The 9,109-nt window shown below is 44.7% G+C and overlaps 1 long non-coding RNA gene across 1 annotated transcript; it reads right to left on the bottom strand.

Annotated features, from left to right (window-relative positions):
* Positions 1-1,662: 1,662 nt before the first annotated feature.
* LOC147342630 (uncharacterized) lies at positions 1,663-8,453 on the bottom strand. The gene is made up of 3 exons (XR_015157446.1): positions 6,612-8,453; positions 5,499-5,578; positions 1,663-2,094 (listed from the first exon to the last, which is right to left on the bottom strand). It is a non-coding gene; the product is annotated as an uncharacterized LOC147342630 (long non-coding RNA).
* Between the last annotated feature and the right edge of the window lie 656 nt (positions 8,454-9,109).

Below are 9,109 nucleotides of genomic sequence, written 5' to 3'. Positions count from 1 at the left end.
CGTAGTTTATTATTTTCTGATAGTGCACTCAGGGCTGGGCAAAGCCCGTCTTCTCAGTCTCACTCACACGAAGCCAATTTGTCTTCATTTAAAAAGTATGCTACTCTTTTCCTTTTGGTCCTGTCTTCACCGTTATAAATGTACTGACTGCTGTTGTTTAGTGGCAAAGTTGTGTCCAACTCTCTTCCGACCCCATGGACTTTAGCCCACCAGGCACCTCTGTCCATGGAATTTCTCAGGCTAGAATCCTGAGTGGGTTACATCTCCTTTTTCAGGGGATCTTCTTGACCCAGGGATGGAACACACATCTTCTGCATTGGCAGGTGGATTCTTTGCCACTGCGCCACTAGGGAAGCCATAAAGTTTACTAGCTCATGTTTATCGTATAGTGCTTAAGAGCTTCGGAGAAGGCAATGGCAAAGAGCTTAAGCTCGAAAGCTGGATTTTCTTTTGGGTTCTCATCTATCCATTATTGTATTAGTTGAGTGACTTTGGGCACATCGCCTCATTTCTCTGAGCCTTGGCATATTCATCCATAAGATGGGGGTATTAACCCTTGCCCCCGATGACAGTGAGAGTAGCATGGGGTCAGCTTGTAAAACCCTGAGCAGGCTGAGTCTGGCAGGCATGTGAGGAGTCCATGTTATATTGACTAATATTATTTCTGCTGCTGGAAGAGTTTGTTTGACACCAACATAATAACTTCTGATACTTTCATAGCATTTTGAAAATTTCAAAACATTTCCGCTTTCATCACATCATGCGTCCTGTGAAGCTGATAGGGCAAGAATAACCTAATCTCCCTTAACACATTATGTTTAGACACTTACCCAAAATCATGCAGTTAGAAAACACTAGGTCAGGCTTGAAGGTCAGTGCTTTCTTAGTCCATTGCTACACTTATGAAATATTTATATTATGTTTAAAATGCAGTGAGTCCTTACAATGCACAAAGCACCGTTTGATGTGATTTACATCTATGATCTCATTTAATTCTTACAATACTTTGATTCAGGTCCTCTTATTTCTCCATTGTACAGATGAACAAACTGACGTTTAAACATTAGTATCTAGTCTCTTAACATAGTCACTTAACATTTTAGGTAGAAACACTCAGAACTACTTTAAGCACATCTGAATTTTCCAGTGTGTAATCTTGAGGAATTTCTTTACATTTTTGCTACCTTCTCTGTAAATTGGGAATAATAATTCAAACCCACTTCCCAGAGTTGTGAGGATAAATTAAGACTTTCAAATGTCCTTTAGAAAAATAACACACAAGTACTAATTATTATAAATATGGCAGTAAGTCAGTTATACAGATATGTAGCTAAAATGACCACCAATGATGTGGGTATAATCATCTTTTTCCCTTTTAAAGTCCCATTTTGGCAATCTATGGACACAGTTATGAGAAGAGCTGCCTAGGAGCACAACAGCTGTATCATTGCGTTTATAACAACTGTGATTTCTTCAAGAAATGGCCAAATTAGCAATGTTAATGGCACCCCACTCCAGTACTCTTGCCTGGAAAATCCCATGGACAGAGGAGCCTGGTAGTCTGCAGTCCATGGGGTCGCTAAGAGTCAGACACGACTGAGCGACTTCACTTTCACTTTTCACCTTCATGCTTTGGAGAAGGAAATGGCAGCCCACTCCAGTGTTCTTGCCTGGAGAATCCCAGGGACGGGGGAGCCTGGTGGGCTGTCATCTCTGGGGTCGCACAGAGTAGGACATGACTGAAGTGACTTAGCAGCAGCAGCAGCAGCATAGCTCAGATAATTTGACTTTCAATGCCTTAATTCTCCACAGCCAGATCTGAGTGGGTGCTGGTGTTTCCAGCTCATGGCTTCTGCACTGACGGCCAGTAAATTCTGGACATCACTCTTTATTGGAATTGAAGTAGTTCTAAATTCATGAATGGCATTTTAATATTTGTGCAGATAATCCACAGGGAGTCAGCAACTGCAATTGATTTTGGCTGTTCATTCCTCAACTTGAAGTCCACTTAATGCAGTTGTTTGAGGAATGATGTCTGAGTAAACATCCGTGTGCACAGACCTGGGAGCCCCTTCACCGGTGTTGTTTACCTTCCTGTTTAAGGAAAAAAAAAAAATCAAACAGTGGTGAATGAAAGACAAGACTACGAGCCACTGTACTGTCTTCTTCAAGAGCATCTCCAGGCTTGCAGGCTGCCATGTCTTCTGAAATGTGTTAGCATCCGTAGAGCCTGGGCTCTGCCCATCCAGTAAAGGATCCCTTCCTCTTCCTTCGTCTGTGGCTCCCCACTGCCTGAGTGCAGAGCAGAAGCCTGGTGTGGGCTCCTCTACCCAGCACCTTGCTGGGACTCCCGACTCTGTGTTAGCACTGCGGCCTTAATCTTGATGAGTTCCCTGACTCTTCTCCTCATCTGTCAAATGGGGATATTAGTAGACAGTTTTGGATTAAAGACAATGAAGATGCTACAGGTAAAAGTGCATATAGAAAATCTGTATAAAAATTATTTCACGGACCTCTCTGGTGGTTCAGTGGTTAAGAGTCCACCTTCCAAGGCAAGGGGTGTGAGTTCTATCCCTGGTTGGGAAAATGAAATCCACAGGCCACATGGTGCAGCCAAATAGTAAAAAAAAAAAAAAAAAAAAAAATCATTGCTGCTCAGTGAGTTCTCTACCATTGACACTCTTATATTATGAAGTTCTAAACCACAGGCCTTTAGGGAAAGGGTCATGGAAGGTGGGATAGTTTAAAATGTAGAGTGCTTTACACTCATTATTTTGCTTTATCCTCACATGCATTGTTTTGTTTTATCCATGAAGTGGGTACTGTCATCTTTATCTACTCCATAGAGCCTGCAGAGAGTGTAAGTCATGAGTCTGGAGTGCCCCCACCTAGTTGGTAGATGAAGGATTCAGACTTTGAACGCTGTGTTCTTTGTTGAAGAAAACACCAGATTTGGCATGACTTTTGTTCACATGACCATGGAGGAGGTAATATTGCCTGAACCTTATCCATGCACTAGGCCTGTGCTAAGCCGTTCCATACCAGCTCTTCATGTTCATAATAACACTCTCCCCATTTTATGTGCAAGTGAACTGCGAGGTTACCTGTCTAACTGCAGGTCAACAGGTACCTGGCAGAGTCAGGATTTGGCCCCAGGCAACCTGGTTCAAGACTCTCTGCTTTCTGTTCTGCACAGGATTAACCGAGGCCGCCCTCAAGCAGGACACTTCTCTGCTCTGGGCCCCCAGCTTGTTAATTGGCAAGTGAGGAAGTCATTTGGACAAAGCATGAAGCCCTTTCCTTGGCTCTATCCAACAGAGCACATCAATGCAGTCATAATAAACAATCGCATCAGGGCATCTCCTGCAGGTCAGGCCCACCCTCACCATTCAGTCCATGAGTAACAGGGGCTGGGTGCCTTTTCTTTTGTTTCTGAGCTGCTGACATGAAGCTGAGGTTTACTGGGTTCTAGAGAAACATGGTGTCTCTATGGTAGGACCTTTCTGTCCTCTGAGGTGATTCCTCCTTGCTCTCCTCGTAATTTTCTCCCCAAATTTGAACTTCCTTTCACTATAATCAGAGTCAAGATACAGGTGGCAAAAGGATGGCTTATTGCTGGGGCTGTGATCCTGGTTCCAAGTGCGTAGTGTAATAGATGTGGTTGGCACTCAGCAGAACCTGGGCATTGGTTTCTAGTTCTGTACAGTGAAATAGGCCAAACTGAAGCTCTCCAAACTTCCCCTCGAGGAAATGAAATTGTTCGCACATGTGTCCTTACACATGTTGTAATGTTAGCTAGTCACGCCACCCTCACCATTGGTGGTCCCTGTCTTATCCCCGTTTGCTTCACCAGTCTGAACCCTGCAAAATCCAAGTGGATCATGGTGGATCATTCAAATATAACCAAATGTTAGTGCCAATGGCAACTCTATACTGGTATGGTAACTTTCCTAGAGCCTAACACAGTATACTACTCAGCCATTAAAAAGAACAAAATAGGGCCATTTCCAGCAACACGGAAGCAACTGGAAATAATCATACAGAGTGAAGTAAGCCAGACAAAGACAAATACAATATGATGGCACTTACATGTGGAATCTAAAATATGCCACAAACAAACCTATTATAAAGCAGAAGCATACTCACAGACGTAGAGAAAGGATTTGCGGTTGCGGAGGAGACGGGGTGGGGGAGGGGTGGACTGGGAGCTGGGGTTAGCAGATGCAAACTGTTACATATAGAATGGATGGACAGCAAGGTTCTACTGTGCAGCACAGGGAACTGTAGTCAGTGTTCTGGGATAAACTGTAATGGAAAACAGTGTAAGAAAGAATGTACATGTACGTATAACTGAGTCACTGCTGTGGAGAAGGCAATGGCACCCCACTCCAGTACTCTTGCCTGGAAAATCCCGTGGATGGAGGAGCCTGGAAGGCTGCAGTCCATGGGGTCGCTGGGGGTCGGACAGGACTGAGCGACTTCACTTTCACTTTCCACTTTCATGCATTGGAGAAGGAAATGGCAACCCACTCCAGTGTTCTTGCCTGGAGAATCCCAGGGACAGGGGAGCCTGGTGGGCTGCCGTCTATGGGGTCGCACAGAGTCGGACACGACTGAAGCGACTTAGCAGCAGCAGCAGCAGCAGAGTCACTGCTGTACAGCAGAAATTAATACAAAACTATAAATCAAATATACTTCAATTAATTAAAAAAGCCCACACAGACTTAGGTACATGGTATGATGCTGCTAATTAACTAATTGTCCATACTCATCAAGAAGTATGATTAGGAGCGGTTCACATTCACAAGGGACAAGTAGAAACACACATTCATGGTCTAGTGACAGCACCATGAACTCTTCTGTTCTCTGCCATAATATATTCCAAAAGGGCCTTGACTGTCTGGACGATTCAGAGCATCACATTAGTCTACAAAATTGATGACATCATGTTATTTGACCCGATAATCATTAAGTAGCAAGTACGTTGGATGCCTTGAAAAGACATAGGCACTGCGGAAGGTGGGTGATAAGCCTTACAAAGATTCAAGGCCTGCCACATTGGAGATTTTAGGGACTGAGTGTTCTGTAATATGCCAGGATGTCTCTTTCACAGGAAAGGACAAGTTATTTCACCTTGCTCTTTCTACCACAAAGAGAGAGGTACAGCACTTAATAGCATTCTTTGGATTTTGGAGCCAATCCATTTCACACATGGGAATTCTGGCACAACCGGCTCACCAGGTGACTCAGAAGTCTTTTAGCTTTGACTGGAGATGGAGCTGAGACTCATGTGCAATCTCTGGCAGAACCCAGTAGGAGAGTCACAGAGTCTTGTTCTGGAACAAGGCTCTGCCATCTGCAGCAGAGCACTACATATCATTCTAAAATCTCTCTGATGTGCTTCTGGGCCCTGATTGAAATTGATCCCCTGACTGTGAATTATCAACTGACCATGTGACCAGAGCGGTAGATTCAGCGATGTGTCCTGTCAAACCCACCGTGGTGTAAGAATGAGAAGTTCCAGCAGCAATCCATCAGTACATAGAAGTGGTGCATCCAGGATCAGGTTCCAGAAGGCCTAGAGGGATCAAAGATGCAAATGTCACTTATTATATGTCACCTTTCCCTCAACTCACACCAGATCCGCAAGGTGGGGACTCCACAGGATCAGCTGGTGGCAGAAGAAAAAGCCCCAGTTCAGTTCATGAACGGACTGGCTTTGTGTATGTGAAGCATGAATCATACGGAGACTGCTGCTTCACTACAGCCTTGCTCAGGAGTGCCCTTAAAAGAGAGCGCTACATAACCATCTTTCCAATGTACTATATTTGAAGGAAATGAGAGAAAGAAGGAAAAGGAGAAGCAGAGAGAGAGAAACACACACACACACACACACACACACACACACACGTTGAAAACACATGAAAATCTTAAAACGTTACTGAAAAGTTAGACAAATCGCCCAGTGGCCTATATATGCAACGGTACTGCTGTTCTGTAAGGACAATGGGCAGAGCTTTGGGCTTTGAACCCTGTTATCCATTTTGTGTTGAGAGAAACAGTTTGGAGCAAGGGTATATGTAGACTTACGCAGTGAATATCTTAGTTGGTCAGAGGTGGAGTTTGAAAGTGCAAGGTTGGATACCTGCAGACAGAGTCCTAGAAAGAGTATATAGATAATCCCAAGAAAGTGGGGAAAATATGTTTCACATGTCATCACCTATTAGAAAACATACATGGTGGAAGAGGATTAAACTTCCAAGCAGATGAGCTAATACAGTCAGTAGGTGTGAAGCAGCCTCTATCATCAAGGACTCCAGTAACCAGATTAGTCCTGATGGCAGAGATGGAGGCAATTCACGGGTTCACCAAGGCTGATGTAGCTATTACTACCGCTGAATGTCCAACCTTCCAGCAACAGAAAACCTGAGACTGTGTCATCTTTAATAGAGACCAACAAGTTGGCAAATTGACAGACTGGACCGCTTTCATCTTGAAAAGGCCAGTAATTCATGTTTACTGGGATTGATAATAATCTAGATTTGCCTTTGCCTGTCTGCCATGCCTTAGGCAGTGCCACTATCCAAGACCTCATAGAGTATCTGACTTACCAACGTGGAATCTCCTGTGACATTCCTTGGATTCACTTTACAGCAAAGGAGATGGGGCTGGCCGCACATGGTTATGGCATTCATGGGTCTTACCTCATACCGTACCATCCAGAAGCTTATAGCCTAAGTAGAGCAAGGAAAATAAACTCTTGTTACTATAGCTGGATCATAAGTATTGAGAAGACCTCATGCAAAGATGGAGTGCTAACAGCATGTACTTATCCCGTTAAGCATTACATATTGTCTTTCGAATAGTTATTATGGAATATATGGCTCTGAAAACCAAAAAAGTGGAAGTGGTAAAGGCACATTTTGACTCCCTATAACCCAAGGACTTTTTTGAAAACCTTTTCTGCAAATTTGAGCTCTGAGGTTTCAGATTGCTAAGGGGGCTCCTTCCATCTGTAGACTGCTAAAGTACTTCTCATCTAAAGCTGTGGTTGTCATCTGCTCACTTTGGGATCCTCAAGCCGGGTGACCATCAACAAAATAAAGGAGTAACCATAATGGCTAATCATGAAGTGGTAGGATTGCTCATAGATAATTAAGGTAAGGAGAATACACATAACATAGAGACAATCCCCATAGGTATCTCTCGCTGCTTTCATGCCCATTTGTAAATTCAAGTTGACAATTAGAATAATGACATCCTAATAGTAGCATAGTAATCAAGATTTCAGACCCTCTAGGGCTAAGAAGGAGAAGGCAATGGCACCCACTCCAGTACTCTTGCCTGGAAAATCCCATGGACAGAGGAGCCTGGTAGGCAGCAGTCCATGGGGTTGCTAAGAGTTGGACACGACTGAGCGACTTCACTTTCACTTTTCATTTTCATGCATTGGAGAAGGAAATGGCAACCCACTCCAGTGTCCTTGCCTGGAGAATCCCAGGGACAGGGGAGCCTGGTGGGCTGCCGTCTATCGTGTTGCACAGAGTCGGACACGACTGAAGCGACTTAGCAGCAGCAGCAGCAGGGCTGAGAAAGAGCTTCCCTGGTGCTTGGCTGGTGAAGAATCCACCTGCAATGCAGGGCACCTGGTTTCAATCCCTGGGTTGAGAAGATGCCCTGGAGAAGGGAAAGGCTACTCACTCCAGTATTCTGGCCTGGAGAATTCCATGGACTGTATAGGGTTAAGCATTTGTGGCAACTCATCAGACAAGCCCCTAGTAGAAGCACTGGCCCAAGGGGAGGGAAGTCTCCTGGGTTTTAGAGTTTAGGGATGATGACAATTTCCGTTATGCCTCAGCAGCAGGTGGAGATATAGTTCATCTTGGAAATTTTTCCAAGAAATCGAGACCAATGAGAATCCTGAGAAACTATACTCAGAAGGAGTAAACTTAACATAAGAATCACATGAATACAAGTGGTGCAAGGGGTGAACTATAGTGGATGCTTTTTACTTTGCCTAGATTTAAAAAAGTCAACCAGTACACTCATGGCGGCCTGAGAATACTGCACAGATATTCTCTTTCTAGGAGAATTGCCAAAGGATCACCTCACCTTGGAGGCTATCTCTCCTTCCCTCTTCTGAGACAAAAGACTCACTAGCATAGTGTTATAAAAGGTCAGCCAGCCCACTTGCCTCAAGGTGGGACTAACAACATGATGCAATTTGTTCTCCAGAGCTTCCCTGTGACGTCTGAATGATGAGACATCTAGATGAGACCGTTTGCTCTCCCTGCCTCATCTGGGGTCATGTGCTCGTTTCGCTTGAGAATGTGCTGTTGTTTACCCGCTCAGTCCTGTCTGACTCTTTGTGACCCCATGGACTGCAGCACGCCAGGCCTCCCTGTCCATTACCATTTCCCAGAGCTTGCTCAAACTCATGTCCATTGAGTCGGTGATGTCATCCAACCATCTCGTCCTCTGTCGTACCCTTCTTTTCCCGCCTTCAATCTTTCCCAGCATCAGGGTCTTTTCTAATGAGTCAGTTCTTTGTATCAGGTGGCCAAAGTATTGGAGCTTCAGCTTCACCATCAGTCCTTTCAGTGAATATTCAGGTTTGATATTCTTTAAGACTGACTGGTTTTTCCAGTGGTCATGCATGGATGTGAGAGTTGGACTGTGAAAAAGGCTGAGCACCGAAGAATTGAGGCTTTTGAACTGTGGTGTTAGAGAAGACTCTTGAGAGTCCCTTGGACTGGAAGGAGATCCAACCAGTCCATCCTAAACGAGATCAGTCCTGGGTGTTCATTGGAAAGACTGATGCTGAAGCTGAAACTCCAACTTTGGCTACCTCATGCGAAGAGTTGACTCACTGAAAAAGACCCTGATGCTGGGAGGAATTGGGGGCAGGAGGAGAAGAGGACGACAGAGAATGAGATGGCTGGATGGCATCACTAAGTCAATGGACATGAGTTTGGGTAAACTCCCGGAGCTAGTGTTGGACAGGGAGGCCTGGCGTGCTGCGGTTCATGGGGTTGCAGAGAGTTGGACATGACTGAGCAACTGAACTGAGCTGAGGACTGACTGGTTTGATCTCCTTGATGTCCAAGGG

Source organism: Bos grunniens, chromosome 29 (assembly GCF_055505025.1).
Source record: "Bos grunniens cultivar Pamir isolate PY7600 chromosome 29, Bosgru_T2T1.0, whole genome shotgun sequence".
NCBI lineage: Eukaryota > Metazoa > Chordata > Mammalia > Artiodactyla > Bovidae > Bos > Bos grunniens.
The sequence above is the reverse complement of the archived record's forward strand: the minus strand, read 5'-3'. Positions and strand labels throughout refer to the sequence as shown.